This window comes from Chiloscyllium plagiosum, unplaced genomic scaffold (genome assembly GCF_037043375.1).
Source record: "Chiloscyllium plagiosum isolate Xiang-an unplaced genomic scaffold, Cpla_swu_hap1 HiC_scaffold_33, whole genome shotgun sequence".
Taxonomy (NCBI): domain Eukaryota; kingdom Metazoa; phylum Chordata; class Chondrichthyes; order Orectolobiformes; family Hemiscylliidae; genus Chiloscyllium; species Chiloscyllium plagiosum.
The window spans coordinates 18,668,845-18,687,427 of NW_028270171.1; the positions used below are offsets into that span (position 1 = coordinate 18,668,845).

The 18,583-nt window shown below is 37.6% G+C and overlaps 1 protein-coding gene across 24 annotated transcripts in view; it reads right to left on the reverse strand.

Annotated features, from left to right (window-relative positions):
* The window catches only part of LOC122542270 (activating transcription factor 7-interacting protein 1-like), a 191,431-nt gene that overhangs the window by 157,716 nt on the left and 15,132 nt on the right, over positions 1–18,583 (reverse strand). For 4 of the 24 annotated variants that reach the window (XM_087978323.1, XM_087978321.1, XM_087978315.1 and 1 more), the window contains exons 1-2: positions 15,257–15,861; positions 14,451–14,664 (exon numbers count right to left, since the gene is read on the reverse strand). The exons of 15 other annotated variants lie outside the window; for them this stretch is intronic. The gene's annotated coding sequence lies outside the window, so the exon portion shown is untranslated. Of the gene's footprint in view, positions 1–14,450; positions 14,851–14,917; positions 15,207–15,256; positions 15,862–15,951; positions 16,747–18,583 lie in introns of those variants that run through there. 5 more of the 24 variants (XM_087978326.1, XM_087978322.1, XM_087978316.1 and 2 more) reach the window with 4 other exon arrangements.

Below are 18,583 nucleotides of genomic sequence, written 5' to 3' on the forward strand. Positions count from 1 at the left end.
TCCCAACTCTGAATTTGTTATAAACTGAATTTGAGGGTATTTAAAATGTCAAACTTCATTGAATTCATCAGCGGTCCCTCACAGATAAATGGTTGTACAGTCTAAAGTGACTCCCACAGGCTCTGCCACACTTTGAGCAGGTGGTGGTCATGGGAAGGAGTGGGCAGACAGGCATTAGTGTGGCAACACACTTTATACTGTTTGTGAACTTTAGCTTCTTCCCTCCCAACCCAATGGCAAGTCTATGCTCGACACCGTCCTGAATGCTCCTAGGCCAGTGATCTCCAGGTGTTAGTGGGAATGCAGCACTTTGCCAGTGAGGCCTTGAGAATATCCTGGAAGCATTTCCAGTCTACCTCGGGCTCATCTGCCATTCCAGTGCAGGATGTAGAGCGCCTACTTGAGGAGTCATTTGTTGGTCATACGGCAACGTGGCCAACCTATCGCAGCCAATCAATGGTGGTCCGTACCTCATGCCAGGTGATGTAGGCCTAATCAAGATAGTGATGGGGCACTTCTCCCCAGCAGATTCACAGGATCTTATGCAGGCAGCACTGGTGGCACTGCTCCAACACCTTGGAGTGTGTCTGCTGTAGACAGTTCACATCTCAGTCATATTAGGAAGGTGGGAACCACCATAACACTGTATACTATGAGCTTGTTGTCCTTGAGCAACATTTTCCTTAGCTGACTGTACTGGCATACTGGAGGTGGTGCTGGACCTCTTCAATAATTGCTTTGGTCAACTGGCCACTTTCAATACCTCGGGAGTGTCCTACGTTCTCAAAAACGTCTCCATGCACTTTGATCAGGGATTCGCTGCACAACGCTGGTTGGTGGAGGACCTTGGACTTGCTGGTGTTCAGGGGAGGCCTATGCTCTCATATGCCTCCGTAAATGTGCCGACAACAGTTTGGAATTTGTCCTCAGAGTTTGCATGTATGCAAGCATCATCTGCATACTGCAGTTCAATGCCATTGGTTGGCATGACTTTGGTTTTGGCTTGAAGGTTAGCTCCACTCCAATGAGGTAAAGCGAAAACAGTGTGTTGGGGGTGATGATGCAGCCCTGCTGGGCAATAGTCTAAACAGGAAATGGGTTATTCATGAGCATGACCTTTGCCATTGTGGAGCAAGTGAAGGATGGTGATAAACTTCATAGTGCAACCAAAAAAGTAGAGAAGGACATTCCAAAATGCTTCCCAGTTGAGTGTCAAATGCCTTTGTAAGGCCATATACAGTTGCAGGTTTTTTCTGCATTTCTTCTGCAGTTGTGCCCCTCCATGGCTGGAAGCTGCACTGCAATTCCAGGAAGTTCCTCAGCCACAGGGAGACGACACTGGCAAGGACTTTTCCCAACAGAAATTTCCCTTGTAATTACCACAGTCGTACTGGCTTCTTTTTTTTAAAAAAAAAGAGTGCTCATGACTGCAGCATCTGAGCTTTCCTGGGATGCTCCTCTTTTTCCAGAGGAGGCATCTCCTGCTCTCAGCTCCCAGAACTGAGGCCTAAGCACCACTCCTCCCTTTATAGTACAGCACACTTTTGATAGGAAATGTTTCCAAATTTTAAATCAACTTGGATTTGTATCTTAAGGCAAATAGATACTCAAAAAGTAACTTATACATGCATCAAGTTCCATTGCCTGATGTCTCAGCAGAGACTGTCAATTAAAATACATTTACATCTTTCCTCAAAAACAAAGACAAATACTACACGTAGTGCTCCAGATGGGATCTCAACTCCGTACTTTTGCTTTGCAATGCAATCAATCAATAATATTTCCCGATTACCTGCTGTGCCCGACTAACATTTTGCAATTCAATTTGGGATCCCCAAATCCTCTGCATCTCAGAACTCTGCAACCTCACCATTAAGATGAGCCATATTTTATTCTACCTGTTAAAAATGGGCAATTGTACTGTATTATTGCTCGTTTTCCTAGATCTTCACCTACTTGCTTAACAAATGTCTTTGTAGACCCCTCACATCCTCTTTACAACTTACTGTCCTATCACGGTCATCAGATTTGTCAACCAAACCTTCAGTCCCTTCATCCACATCGCTGATATAAATTCTTCAAAAGAGCATTGCTTCATGCACGAAGCATCATGGCAAACTACTTGTAATATCTGGTCAGCTAGAAAATGAGCTGAAAATGTGCTGCTGGAAAAACACAGCAGGTCAGGCAGCATCCAAGGAGCAGGAGAATTGATGTTTCGGGCATGAGCCTTTCCTCATTCCTGAAGAAGGGCTCATGCCCGAAACATCGATTCTCTCCTGCTCCTTGGATGCTGCCTGACCTGCTGCGCTTTTCCAGCAACACATTTTCAGCTCTGATCTCCAGCATCTGCAGTCCTCACTTTCTCCTCAGCTAGAAAGGGACCTATTTATGCGTGCTGTTCAATTAATTCTCTCATTAGCAAATAGTCAAACCAAGAAACAAAGCACACTGTTTCAAGAAAATATCCCAAACTTTTGTGAGGTCCTCATTAAAGGATACTATTGCCCATGATTTTTCCAGGCTAAGGAAGAAAATCCCTGACAATTGCTAGATTTTTCAGACAAGCTTCCATTCTAAGTGGTTATTATTCAGTGACCTGTATCCCCACAAGTGACTTCTGCCCTTTATCATTCTTCACCGCTACCCAAACTGCTTCAACATTCTAGTTTCCTGAACTTAGGTCATCCATCTGTATTGTGCAAATATCTTCAGAATCAACAGAACCATTTCTTTCACCTTTCCTTAGCTTTCTGACTTGTTTAACCTTCACCTATTCTCAATATTCAGATATAAGTTTATTATTTCATTCTACAGCCATGTATCTGTAGTGATGTGTGGCCAAATTGAGATAAATGAATATGAACTAAGTATTCATCTGTTGTGTTTTGAATGTTAAGTATTCATACATGCCCTCAGGTTTTGTCCTTTTATTAATTTTGTAATGTTTAATCTTATCTGTTGGCCTACTTAAGTGTATTTTGTCCCTTTCGGTCTTATTATTTCCCATATTTCTACCATATCTTGCTTTGACTCATTTGATTTTCCACACTTTCACAAGTTTTATTTCCTTGTTCTCACTATTTAATTTGAAATCCTTTTGCTTCCCTAGCTACGTCTCGTAATAACACCAGTCTTAGCATTGTTCCTGTATAGATTAATCACTGGTAGAACCTACACTTTTCCCAACCAATGCCCCAAAAAGAGAACTCCCTTCTCAGTCTTTGAGCCACACATTCATCTCTAATCTTATTTGCCCTATACCAACATGTACATGGCTCAGGTAATGATTCAGAGATTACCACCTTTGAGATTTAACTTCTTAATGTAGTATCTAGCTCCTCATACTGACTATTCAGATTTCCTTTTATGCTGGTTGTACCTAAATGGACTGTGATAACTGGACCCTCCCCATGCTATTCTTTTGCTCAGAACTGGAACAGATGTATAGCATCTCTGGACTTGTGCTTTACTGCAGAGAATAGTGTCAATCCCCTTTGCTAAATTGTCAGCTACCACTACAGTCATTTTTTTACTCCAATGGCATGATGCAACATGGTGCCATGGCCAATTTGATCACCCACCTTGCAAATTCCACTTAGTCTACCAGATCGAGAGCGTTTGCAAAGTCCGAGGCTCCTCCACTTCTGTCTATGTGGCCTCATTCACAGTCACAAATCCTGCTCCTCACTACTAATGAATCCTGCTCCTCACTACTAATGAAAACAGATGACTTAGTTCTTAAAAGAAAGGTGCAACTGTTTACCAGATCAAACGTTAAGATACCTCTTCCCTCCCTTATGTTGTGCAGTGTCTGCAGTTTAACCTCAAAAATCAATAATCCTCATCTGGAATTCTTCTGGCTGCTAACACTTTAAGACCCACATGTCCTAGATTGCCCTGGCATTCAAAAGCTCCCACATTTCACAATTGCAAACAAACACTTGTCTTGCCATTGTTACCCATTCTATTTACTTGATTTTAATTAGTTAAAATGCTACTTTAATATAGAGTTTAAGAAAGCAACTAAATGATATCACCAGAAGGTATACTTTTAGCAATTCCAGATAGATTTTAAGGCATATTTTATCTTTTGTTTATTTCATTTGAAAGCATTAGCTTTTTTATAGATCCACCTTAAACTCTAAGCCAGCTATTGAAAATATTGTCCCTTACACCAAGAACTTACTGGCTAATCAACTTGCTAGTTTCCTTTTGTGACAATTGCTTTAAAAATCAGTTTTTTAGAACCCCCTCTACTCTTGTGTATAAAAGCTGTTCTGTGATCTCCACTCCCAACTGTGTGTTCCACTCAGGAGGTAGAAGGTTACCAATTCCCATGGTCAGCTTCTAAAAGCCTATGCTCCTAGATAGGAAAGGTTGCTTCAGGCTGCCTTTTCTCAGTTTCCTAGGCAGGAAAGTCTGTGTTCCAATCCCGTGCTTCACTTCTGTCCACCTCTGCTCCACACCAGGTAGGAAAAACTGCCTTTTGATCCCTGGGTCATGTTAATGCTGCTTGCAGGTAGAAAGTGCCATATCAAAGTGAAATTTGTAAAAACTAACTATTAATGTACTTACCGTGGAGGTAAATAGGAATGAGAGAATTACACATCTTCTATTGGAAGAGGAAGACATTTTTAAATCAAGACTGAATCTAAAACTACTGCTTTCCTGAGATGAACTATAAGCTGAACTAATCTTGAATAGCTTGATTAAAAATAACTGAAATCAGAGTGGGCAGGATTGAAATCATACATAAAGATGGTCAGTGGTATGAAGGAGGAAGAGAATGGCAGAACAATAACCGAAGAAATTCAAAATAATGGGAGTGGTGACGGCAGCATAGAGAGTGTCACTAGACTGGTAATCCAGAGCCCCAAGCTAGTGTTCTTTAAACAGGAGTTCAAATTTAGATGGTCAAATTGGAATTGGGCAAATATAGTCTAATGGTAACCATTGAGAGTTGTTCTAACAAACTATTTAGTTTGCTAATGCCCCTTTCAGGGAAGGAAATCTCTTGCCCTTACTTGGTCTAACTTATATGTGACTCCAGATTCATAGCAATGTCATGGAGTCATTTGCAAGAGTCAATGCCACTCTTAGTTTAAGAGCAAATAGGGCTGGGCAACAAATGCTGACCTTGCTAGCAAGAGCCAGAATCCCATTCAGAGAAAAATCCACATGTTCAAACAACTATAGTAAAGCTGGAATAGAAAAGCAGCCAGAGTTATGGTGACAGTGAATGGTCAATTTGGAACCGAGCAATAGAACTGTTGGTAAATTATGTTTTATTCTCAGAGACCCCTGCCAATTTTTAGTACACATTACTTTTCTAACAGCAGACTCAATGTATTTTGGTCATGGTCATCTGTTATAGCTTGAAATTCAGTCAGTGGTTCATGTAACGTATCAAAGGACCATAACTCATTTGTCTACTGTCATGAGAACAACAAGAGTTTATAAGTAGAAAGGCTGGATACTCAATGGTTACCCAGTGCATAGAGATTAGCTTCATCATACCCGAGTGACTTATTAGAAGATTGGCTAGATTTTTTAAAGTGGGTGTTCACCAATCACTGGTATACTAAAAAGCATACATTCATTCTCAAAAGAAAATTAGCTTTCTAAAATTTGGTATTCAATACATGAGGGGATTTACAGGAATCATTACCAGTTAACTTTGTCATAAATAAATCATTGCTAGATTGATTCGAATGGTAAACAAGGTCCTGAGAACTGAGCACATATTGCTGCACTGGTACTAACAATATCACAATTTTTGATAAATCTTACTTTGAGTCACCATTAATTATTGGTTTAGAATAAAAGTTGCAATATTTTCAGGGCACTAAATTACATTCAAAATTCTGCTTTTCTGTTGAAATTTGGTGCACACGCTGCATTCTTTAGACTATTTACACTAAATTTTTGCAGAAACGATTTATTTGGCTTCAATTCCTGCCTACCAAAGAGACAGTTTTCATACCTTGGCTTTAAAAGGCAGACAGACAAAAAATTCTAGCTCCCCTGATATGGCTAACATTTAAGAGCTTTGTTAAAAAGCAGTTGACATACATCTGATTACTTATTTCTTTACTTGGGAAAACAATTTGAAGTGAAATACATATCTCCTTAAATTAGGTAACTAAATGTCTCACCATAGCTTATTGTAATAGCACTGTCACTTTATACAATCATTTTTGCAAACAAAAACTGCACACATCTGTATAGTTGTACACTCTGCATACTCTTCAGTTATTCTTCCTTATATGCTAAAATTAGTCAAATCTTAGTCCTAGAGAACAAAGCACGACAAAATAAGAGGTGTTTAAATCAGCCCTTAAAATCGGTTGTGCACCCACAGATTTTGCTCAATTCCACAGCATGCCTTGCAACTCCAGTTGCTCGCTCTCACACCCAGCCCAGCTGCACTTCTGCCCCAGGCATCAGTTCCCTTGGTTTCTGGGAGACAGCAGACAGTTGCTTGGTAACCAGGCTAATAATTTAAATCTAAACAGGCAAAGCCTGGCAAAATGCCAGTACTGAATAACAGACACAGAACGGGAAACAAACTGGAAACACCAGCAATGCATCTATAATGTGCAGCCTCCAGTTTGAATGACAGGAGATTTTTTTTATTAAAAATAAATCAATGTTTGGTTTGGAATCCAAGTTTTTTTTTGAGGTCCAGATTAATAGCAAGTTTGACAACATAAGAGGTGTTGAGTAAATTCTGTATTAGGAAATTTTGTATAATTAAATTTCCTTACCAACTTCCCAATAGCTTAGTGATTACAATGAGACAAGAATGTTAAGCTAACTAGCGTTAAAATCCTGCAATCTACTAGTGAAGTAATAATAGGGCACTAAGAAAATCTCAAATGTAATCAACTGAAGTTAACAGTTTTGTGAAAGCAATGTAATGCTGTACTGATTTATTAGCATTCTCTGGAGGAAGTAACAAACAAATAAAGTGGATAAATGGAAATTTGAAGATGTCACATGTTGCACCGTATCAAATGCTGACAAGGTTACCACACAAATAAGTGTTGGGGGTATTATTAGCACAGATAGTGGATTGGTTAGCTAGCAGGAACTGGAGCGCAGGCATAAATGGATAATTCTCCATAGGCAAGGTGCAAGAGTGGAGTGCCACAGAGATTGGTGCTTGGGTCTCAACTATTTACAATCTACAGTGATTAAATGAAGGAGAACCAATGAGGTAAATTTGCCATTAATATCAAGAAAATAAAATTGTGAGGAGGATTAGAGAATCTGCAAAAAACAGATAGGTTGAGTTAGTAGACAAAAACTTGGCACAAGATAGATATGGGAAAATGAACTTATCCACACAGGAAGACTAGAAATGCAGCATATCAAGAGACAGGCACAGCAGAATTCTGTGAAACAGAGGCACCTGAATGTCCTGGTATACAAATTTAGCTTGTATGTACCACAAGGGATCAGGAAGACAAATGTAATGCTGTCATTTATTGCAAGTGGAATGGAATCCAAGGAGCAAATGCTTTGCTTTGGTTGTATAGGACAATTGCAGGAGAAATTTTACCCACTTCCAGGCACCAATGTTAACTGTGTTCTGAAACCAAAGCACTGCATATGTCTGCAAAGCATCATACTGGCAAAAAGTTTGCTTTGAATCACAAAACAAGAGGTCATGACTAATACTGTACCATAAGGGAGGGAAAAAAGCACTGGGAAAAGGGAAATATGAAAGATAATTATGACACTAATTTACAGTATCAAGACACTGGAAATTAGACTGGAGATGATTTTGGGTCTCTGGACTCTGAATTTATCACTTGAATTTCCAATGCAGCCACCTTAAAAGATTCTCTGTACTTTATTATTTAATCACTGCTTCCCAAAGTATTCGTACTGTGGCCAATTGAGATCAAAAGACATTGCATTCCCTTAGAGAAAAAAGTGCAAGGGCCTGTTAGAGAGGAGAACAGCTGGTTTAACTTAGTAGATCTTCGCAATACAGCTACTGCCTCAGGTTTCACAACCCCAATATTTCAGCGAGTGGAGAGCCCATTTTGGGAAACCATGATTTAACTCCGCTGCAACTGGACCAAATATTTATGCACAAGTAATGGACCACAGAACACTTCAAGTACAGCATTTTGAAAACAAGAAACTTTGTTATGGTTCTAAACTCTAAAGTATTCACATCATTTTACAGAGCAAATTGAGCTGATTCTGTCCCTGTTTAATACAAACTGCTGTTCTCACATAGGGATCTTACAGGGAGGGAGAGGGGGTACAATGCAACATGCGATTACTGTAGCGTTCATTTGATTACAACATTAAAATGTCTTCCAGTAGTGGAGGAGATTTTCAATGTTGTACTCAAATGAAAGGCAAGTGAAGTAAAACGGTTTAAAATCTTTAAATAATTTTAAATTTGGCTGAGATTGCAAGAATTTGCTTAAAAAAGATAACAGGCAACATGAGGAAATGTTTGAAAAATGTCTCAAAATACATCTTTCAAGTAACAAAGATGTAACAACCCTGGTGAGACTAAACGGCACTCAAACCTTCCCTTCCCTAAAGGTTAAGGTTTACTGATGAGGCAGAGGCCAACCTTGATCAAATGCTTTCAGTAGAATCCAAAAACTTCCTTCCAACTTTGTAGGAAGTCGAGTTCTTTTTAAATCAAAACACAAGGATAATCAGATGTAGTAATTGGAAACTAATGGAGAGAGAAAGTCAAAAGAAAAATATTCTAAATAGCTTTTGCTCAATTTCTGTTGAAAAGCACTTTCCAAAACTTAAGTCAATGGTGAAACATACTCCTGCTAGTGCAGACTTCATTTTAGAACTACTTAAATATTTTGTTCGGCATAAAATATTGACTGTCATTGACAATTATGAAGAGAATGTTGCAAGGCTTATTTCATGGAAACGGGCAGCAATTTCAGGAGACCAGTCAGGAGTAACAGAAGTTCAAAAACTGCTGATGGTGATTCTACATTCCTCACTCTTCCCCTGTCCTGAGATTGTATTATTGGAGGTTTCCCCAGAAAATAAATCCCCAAGCACTGAATTGACGACGTGGATGCCTAAATTATCAGTTTTGTTTCAAAAAAAAAATCTTGAAATGGTGACTGCATATTAAACAGCCTAATTCAATAATTTCAACTGAACACCATCGCTGGCCCTGAAAATAAAATTTTCTATTTAGAGAATTTCAGCTCTTATTTACAAGAAAAATTCCACAAGTTTGATATTTAATTCTGTTGTAATCCAAACACCAGGTAATTCACTACCTGAAAATAACAATGAAAAGTGTCAAGTAAATCACTGGTTCTGATATCTGTAATACTATGACTGGTTACTTACCCTATTGTTGGACGTCTGAAGATTTCCTTGACATCAGATTTTTATTACCTGACAGCAAGGAGGGAAATCCACAGGGTATGGATTAACAACATTTTGTTAAATCAATGACATCATTCTTTGGCCTCATACTGCAAATAAAAAAAGCTCTCTCCCACCATGTATAAAAGAGACTAAGTTTGAAATTTGAAAGTCATGGGACGTGGTTTCTGAACTCAGACTCGAAGAACAAATACAATAACTATTAAAATCAACCTCCAATGGTGTTGTGCTTGCTTGATTAAGAATCACACTTGTTTAGTAGTGATAGGAATATTTTAATCGCAATGGCAAACTTGATGTTTCCTATTACTGAAATAAATCTTGCAGGTGAGGTGGGTGTGCTGAGAAAAGGTGGAACAGCAAGTTAAAAGTACACAGCTTTGTGGTCAAGATGAGGGTTCATTTATTGGTGGGGCAGTTTCTCAAAGCACTTAAAAGAAAATAATTCATGTTCATCAATGGCAGACTGCCTGACATTGTTCAGGATAGTGTTCACTTAAAGTTGACCTTCAGACCACTTCTCATTCACAGGAAAACTGCACCAATTTGCAAAATCTCAGACTTAGGGGCATTTTTCACAGTGCAAAGTTAAGGATCCTGTTCCTAATTACTGGTTAACTATCTTTACTGAAAATATATAAAAGAGGATAACAAATGACAGTGGAATCAATACCTTTCCAGAGCTAATTCAAGCCCTATATCGTCCATGTCATCACTGTTAGCCCTATACAGAGGAACCTCGATTATCTGCCATTCGATCAGCCAAATGTCAGATTACCTGGCAAGATCGCAAGGTCCCGATGCTCGGCTAAACTAGGTTATATGGCATTCAATTATCCGAATGAAATACTCCCCGCCTGTATCCTTTGGATAATCAAGCTTGCTCTGTACATTGCACTTGCATTGCATGTCAAGGTCAGGTTTTGGAGCTCCCTGTAGTTCACAGTTCTAACATAGAATGGACTTCCAATGGAAAGAGCAATGCTTAATCCTTTACCATAAGGTACTTTCATATCTGATAGTAGATGGTCAAAAAGCATAAACACGATTTCCTCAATTCCTCAAAAGTGTGTCACTCAAGTAAAACTGCCAAACATGTTATTTCAAACAATTAGACTGAATACAGATGTTAGTAAAGCAAGAAATTTACAATCTTAAAATCAAGAATGCACATTTAAGTAAAAAACCCACTGTAACCTTTGAATCTGAAATGGCAAATGTTTATTATATAAAATATTGCAAACAGTACAAAGTAGGCAAGTATGCCTATTACTTCACCATGAAAAAGATTTTAAAAAGTGTAAGAACTATGCAAGTCTTCAGTCAGTTGCATTCCACCCCTCACGCCCCTCTGTACCCCACGAGTAAGCACTGCTTCACTTCATAAACTTTTTCAACCAAGATAATTAATATATTCAACATATTTGCTTAATTCCTAATGCAAAAGCAGGCTTTATATTTAGCTAATAGAAAAAGTTAGTTTCTTAGGACATTAAAATGGAAACCCCATAGCATGGAGAAAATAAATTATGCCTTCGTTTCTGGGTTAAAAAAAAGCATTCAAACTAGTCAAGCTCTTAAAATATGCAAGGTTCACGAAGGACATCGGAAATATGAATTGTTCAAAGACTTAACAGGAACTGGTCAACTATGCTATCATTTTGCATGTGTTAACAATTAATTATTTGCCAGATAGAAGAAAAATATTACCTTTTCTGAAAATGCAATTTTAACAAGGCAGGATATGACAGAAGCACAAAAATACAATAGCTTTAATGTGTTTGGCACCTGGATCAGAATTCCATCTGACAATTATCTTTTCACATATAAGTTTTCCATTTTTCCAACTTACCTTTTGCTAATCACTAAATGGAGCATATTATTGAAGTTTTCACCATGTGATGAAATTCTGTTTCTATCACATCTGCAGCTGGGTCACAAATGGCTAATCTGCAAATTACTTTTGTGCCACAAACTGAATAGGGAAATACTCCATTTACTTTTCTACACTGAACTGTATTTTGTTATGTGGCAACTGCACAAATTAATTTTTAAAAATGCAAAATATACTTTATCTAACCTATATTTCTTTGGTAGCATATTCCATGTATTGTGGACATGCTGTCTGAGACAATGGAGGGATTTCTATTTAGGGAACAAACTCCAAGACATACGAAGCTGGATTGGCACGGTATTTGAATTCGCTTGGGAAAGTCAATTGAAAAATAATGGTACTAGAATGGAAGGCTTTAATAATTAGGTAAAAATTGAAACTAGAGTTTTAAATTAAAATTCAGTTCAAACGACATGTGCCAGGCCATTAAAGTGAGTTTGTTAAAATCCTGATTCAGTGAGCCAGTGACCACGAGGGAGCCAAATTGTTCCGATGCATAAATTGTCAAAGGCAGATAGAAGTACACAATTTCAGCATCATGTGTGGAAGCACACACTTGCATGAAACAGTAAAGCATGAAATGACTGTCTAGTGTATAAAATCCAAAGTCATAACATGTTCTACGCTACACCACTCATTTCAATGAAGAAAGTGGTTTGCATTTAAATTTTGTCTTGTCACTGGCAAGGAGAACGCTGTTGCCCATCTGTATTGGTTTTGATCTGAATAGCTTGCCAGGACATTTCAGAGAACAATTCAGAGTCACAGGCTCACAGTGTTTCTCTAATGGGCACTAATGAACCAGGTGGGTTATTATGACAGTCAAGAATTGTTTTGAGATAACCATTATGAAGACTTTTTCAAATCTATTTAATAGAATTTATTTTCTCCTGTCGACATGAAGTGACTTGAACCAATGTCTCAGAGGATTAGCCTGGATTCTGAATGACTAGTCCAATATAGTTACCATTATGTCACCATCTCAAAATCTCTTATGACATCAAAAACACTTCAGTCAACTGAGGTATTTAGATTCCATTTGTCAATAAAAGCTTCATCTTTTCTAGATATCATTGGATCACAACAATAAATGTTGACTATAAAATATCTGCCACAACAGTTGCATGGTTTATTAGCTCTCTGTAGTGTACAGCAAAGATAGCCTTTAATGACTGTACAAGTAAAATGCAGGACTTTGTTGTGTTACTAAAAAGTCAAATAATGTAGTGTTTATGTTGTACACATTCAATTTAAAATATATTTCTCATTATGGATTTTAAAAATTTACATATCAATACACTAGTCAAAAAACTTGAGTGCCTCAAGTCAATGTCTGATCAAAATATTTCTTAATCACCAACTTTTAAACTATTACAAAAGCATGGTAATATTTCGAAAGTTTGTTTTATGTTCTTATTTTTCCCCTAGAGTCAAAGAATACAATTACTTAAAAGCAATGGGTAACAAAGTCAAACATTTTTGATGTGAGACAATAGCATTTTAATCATAGATCAAACAGGCAAAAAAAACTACAGACTGGTTAGTGGTACAGAAAGTAAATATTTTTCCAGAAATCTCAAAAAAGCTTTATGTTGAGAAAGAATTTTCCATCCATTTAATTACTTCAGCCTATTGTTATCTTGATGAATACTTTAAATCACCATGATTGTCTAACAATTACACTGTACCTGTTAAAAAACAAACACTGGGCTAACAGGCCTGCCCACTGCTGGCATTAACATGCTAATATTTCATGTTGTATTACAGACATACCTGGTCACTTGATGTTTAGGGACAGCTATTAAACTTGCAATAAAAAAATGCTTCCAAAAATAATACTAGTAAATAGCTCAAAAAACCTAACTCCATTCATTGAGCTCTTGGTTACAGTGCTCGCTGCATCACTTACTTGTGTGCTCACAGATTTAGAAACTCAAGCTTGAATAAGGCATTGTAAAATGGAAGGTTAGAAAGGCAAAATAGATAAATAAAGTTTTTTTACCACTAAGATGAATAGTCACATGCTCAAGGTAATTTTTCAAGGTTACTAGTAAGATCCAAGTGCTAGCCCTCCCCCCCCACACAAAAAAAATCCTCAGTGCCAATTAGTTTTGATTACAATTTAATCTAGAATGTTCTGAAATGCAGCTGGGTGGTTCATATCCTTATGGGAAAAAACATCATAGCATATTTTGTTAGGGATAGACAAGGCAATGACTAACGAATGAACATGAATAAAAAGGAAAATAAAATCAACAGCATCTAGTACATTTTATTTTTAAAATTGCATTTGGCTGTGCTAGAAAAATATTGGTTTCAAGAGAGGACGTTAAAATTCTGTGAAATTTCAAACCAGAATGTCAAAGTGTAGCAAATGCAGCCAGTCAAAAACAGAGCCACCTTTAAAAATGTAAAAAAAAAGGAAAAAAGCAGGAAATAAAGGACTTTGTTCTAATTGAATTCAAATAGGCATTTTGGCATTGTTGTTACAAAATTAAGTGGCAGATGAAATGCATGTCAAAACAAATACGAATAGAAAGACTTAAATGAGAAGATCCTGGAACCTTGAGAGAAGCTGCAGTACTGAAGACTGTGAAGATGATCCTGGTACTAGGTTAAACATTATGCAAAAAGGAAGAGAGTGTGTCAAAGAAATTTCAAAAATACTAACCCAAAAACATTACTTAGAACACTGGTTTAAATATTAATAATACTGCTTTGCCAGGAGGTCTCAAAACAAAAAAGTTTAAGCAAACTGAAAATATCTGACGTAAACTACATTAATTAGCTCCACCACCAATCTCCCCACCCCTCCCTCACAATGCATAGTTGCAAGATTTAACATTTTAGGGGAGATAAAGATAAGCTATTACATAAGCAGGCCAGTCTATCATATTCTTGCATTTATAATTGTAGATTCTACAATACTGTTCTGGGATTGCTTTACTTAATATTTCCAGAATGTAGAGAATTCCTTCACTTTCAAAATAAATTAATTGTATCTACTGAATAACCCATCCCTCTCCTGTACTCCAACCATTCCATATTCTTTCGTGGTATGTTTCAAACTGAAACTACACCAATTCTGTTACTCCTCTCTCCCTACAAACCAAGATGATAAACACTTCTGAAAATGGTCACAATTGTTACTTACCAAGGAGAAGTAATAAAATGCGCACATCCCTCTAGTTGAAAATAGGTTAAGTCTTACGAACATCACATTAACGTTCAACCATATTAAGCGTTCTTCGATCGACTTTAAACAGTCCTGAATACTACGAGTTTGCTTAAGTAGGTCCTGAATCTCCATTTAGCAGCCATTTTTGCTCCTTCTGATAGGGTGACCATTTTATACAGGTTCCAGTGCACTAAACATAAAACAGTTGTTTTCCAAGAAATGTAGCATTTCTAATTTAAAATGACACATAGTAAAACATAAACCATTAGATTATATTTTAGAAGTTGTTTGCACCCAAGATTAGCGAAAACAAAAAAAATTGCTCAATTAGGAGTTGGAGGTGGTGAGGAGTTGGAGCTGGAGAAGGAAAAACGTGAAAAACACTGAAAACACCAACAGAATTTCTGATAAAAAAAAGTCAATAAATGTTTAATTCTGCTTACCTGGCAAAAAAAAGTTGCTATGTAATATTTGTACTTCCACAAATAAACCATAGGAACTTGGAGACATTTTAACAGGAGTGGAACAGCCACAACAACTGTCAGCCATTTTGAGGTTGCAGAGGCACGGGTAATTAAGGTTACTACAGCTTCATCCCACCTCAAACAAAACAATTTCCTCTCTGTAGAGAACAGTTAGAACATGGCTTCCTGCCCTGCAGTGCCAGTCTGAGTAATTTTAGCTGGTTGGTGGGTGGGGGTGTGGTGTGTGTAAAATATTCTTTGCCTGCTACAGTCAGATATCTGCAAGCTCACAACCACATTAACAACAACAGGACTTACCAGCAGACAGCAAGCTCTGATTGTTGGATATGCAACTACAGTATAGCAGATGTGTCTGGAGGCGGCTCCTCACCGACGTCAACTGTCTGTCAGTCATGCTAGGCAATTAGCGAGCAGGATTCAATAGTACAAGTTTGTTTGCTGCTTCCTAGGAATCCAGGCCAGAGATTCCAGGCTGCCAGAGCAAGCCAGGCGGCTGTTGAAACCAGCAGGCACCAGAAGGAGGGGGAAGGGAAGGAAAACACAAAAGAAACCCTACTTCAAGAACATACAGGAGGAAATTGCCAGAATGCAGGATGTGTCCCCTAGATTAAGCCCCAAAACACATTATTTGATTTTATGCCCATGTGACTCATGCCCAAAAGGAGTTGTAAATCACATTTAAGCAATTTAAAAGTCACTTCAAAAATCAAATAAACACCCAAGCTTATTTAAAAAGTGCCCAAAACAAAATTGAACAAACTGGAGATTAGTGTTCTGTAGATTCCCTTTAGGATTACAAATCTGAAAAACCCACATACACACTTAAACCATTAGTCCTATAAAGAGTATTATTTTACTCCACTCAATTTTCACAGTACTGAGAATATCCAAACACCCAAAATCTAAAATTACAACATACTTTCATTACCAATAGATGATAATATGGTTTATTGAAACTAGAAAATATTTCCTCCTCTGCTCCATTTCCTCACCTAAGTACACAGCCAGCAGCACAATCTGCTTTTCATTTCACTGGATTTCACTGGTGAGAAAGATCTAGATGACTCACGCTCACAGCACCCGCCAGTTATAACATCTTCGCAATTGTGAAATAAAGAGCAGGCTGGTCACCACGCATTATCCTCAATAATAGCACGTGTTCTATTATATGTACGATATGGACATATATAGCTTTTATTTAAAATGTCGACTACAGCTTTAGTTACAACTATTTCCATTTTTCAGAGTAATTGTAGTGTATCAAACATTGCATCAAATACAACTTCGGAGTTCTAATGTTAAATTGCAAAAAAGTGCAAACATAAACAACACTGGCATAGAGAAATCAGCATCAAAATTAGTACTGGAATAGCTATTTTCTGAGTTAATACAATTTGGAAGTATATGGAGATTACAACTAGAAAGACTCAAGGTGAAATGAAGGACATTTGTTAAAACGTTGAAGGATTTAGTGACACTTGCCAACTGTACACTAACTGAAAATCAATCATGACAGTGCAACAAAATTGATCATATTTGCAGGATTCCTCCAAACTAAAATAAAACAAAATATACTAGCTGGATAGTGAGCTTGTGTATTGGTGCTAGTGGGAACTAAACTGATCCCTAAAATGGATCCAGAATTTTTGTAAAAAAAAAAGAGGAAAATTAAAACAAATGCATAGAAATCAAATACACACTCGTCAAAGTTATGTTTTGCCTACCAGAGGTTAAGCACCAAAATGGATAGCTTCCAAACAGTAGAAATGTTTTGCTTCAGGTTTTCTAAAAACTACCCCTGGCTTCACGTTGGCCTCGAAGTACCCCTCCCCCATCAAAATAAGGAGTTTGAATATGTAGAATTTCAAGTTTCATTTTAAATAACAAATGAAAGCAAATTGAAATAAATTCTATTAAAGATGCCAGAACTCAAAAATTGTAGACAAATCTGGTTATCAAGAAATACTAAGCATTATACAACTGACAATTTTCGGTGTGATGAACTCAGATTACAAAAGGAGATATCCTCCCACACAATGAATTTCGTGAGAAACAAGCTGGATTAAGAAAAGCATAATACAGAAAAAAGGGGCAATCTGGGGTTCTAAGCAATTTCTGGTCATGTGATTCTAGCTGCTCAGTTCCTTGGGTAATGTAGGATGCCAGGGTCCCAGCAAACAAAAAATAAATCATAAAATGGCTACCATTCTGCAGTGCAGAGAGCTGTTATCTCAGGGGCTCATGTCAGTGGGAATGGGCCAAAATCACCCACTTAAATGACCTCGAATTTTATTTGTTTTAAAAAAAAATCAATCCAGTTATACCAAAACCTTGCTATTTGAAAATTAAAACTAAAGTAAAGTAAAATAATATACCACTAAGTATATTTCACCAAATGCATTAACCCTATTTTCACCCAAAATACCTTACTGTGGCATAGTCACTGGTGAGGGCTGTATCATTCTGGTATGGAATTAAAATATCCTGTCTGATATCTTTCAATCCAGAAAAGTGAGATTTTGCAAAACAAAACTACAGTATACCAAATACAATCTGTTCTAACGTGGTAGTTGCGATTTTTTATGTGTGAGGTCCCATGAGAACGCACAATAGAAATAATGGGGCCTACAGGAAAAAAAACAGGGTTGGGGCAAACTGAAAAAATTCAGTCAACATCAAAAACGGACTATGTTATGGTTTGTGTTAGCCTAAGACAATGTTAAAATTTGTACTTTTTCACTAAAATGATTTTAACACTAAAGGGGTTTCAGAGCTTGCCGAGTTAACAGAACTATAAAGATGACGGACAGAGTCATCACCAACATCATTACTTTCAGGTGCAATTCTAGATGCAGGGTTACGACAAAAAAAGAAAATATTTAATCTAGAAGTGGATGGCTGTGGTTCATTGAACTCAGACTGTTTCTTGAGGGTTGGCTTTTAAAAAAACCCATTTAGTTTTTGCTGCTTTGCCATCTTTCTTCTTTTATGAAGAGGCTATTCATGGGGTGCCAGATATGCCACAGACTGACTACAAAGCAGAATGCAGCAGGATAGTATTGTTGTTCAAGAGCTGCAACTGCTTCTCAACTTCTCTTTTTGTCTTCTAACCCGAGGGAAGTGGAAAGTTCTCACGGTGCTGCATCCTGGGCTTCATAGTCTTCAACTCGAGCTTCAATTTCCTCTGCAGTAACAAAGGTTGTTGTAGATCAGTCTCCACTTCAAATCCAACTTGCTTTGCAACAGCAACACAATGCTGAAAGCTCCTGACAGTTCAGCAACTTTAAAACATCATGAAGAAAATCTGGGAGAAGCTTCCGCCAAACTGCAAGTGGGCAGTCATTACTAACGGCACCCCAAGTCGCCAGAGTGATGTCAAGAGCATTCTTTAAGCTCTTTCAAAATTGAAGAGCACTAGCCTCATTGCAGCCACTGAGTGGGATAATCAGCTTCCTGAATGTGTGCTGTAAATAATAAGCTTTAAAAGCGGCTTTTGTACCTTGGTCCATGGGCTGAATGAATGAGAGAGGTTGTGTTTGGAGATAGAAATAGCACTGATGTTTTCAGATGGCTTGGCCCATTGTCCAGGAGGAGAATTTTTGAAATCCAAAATTTTCTCCTACA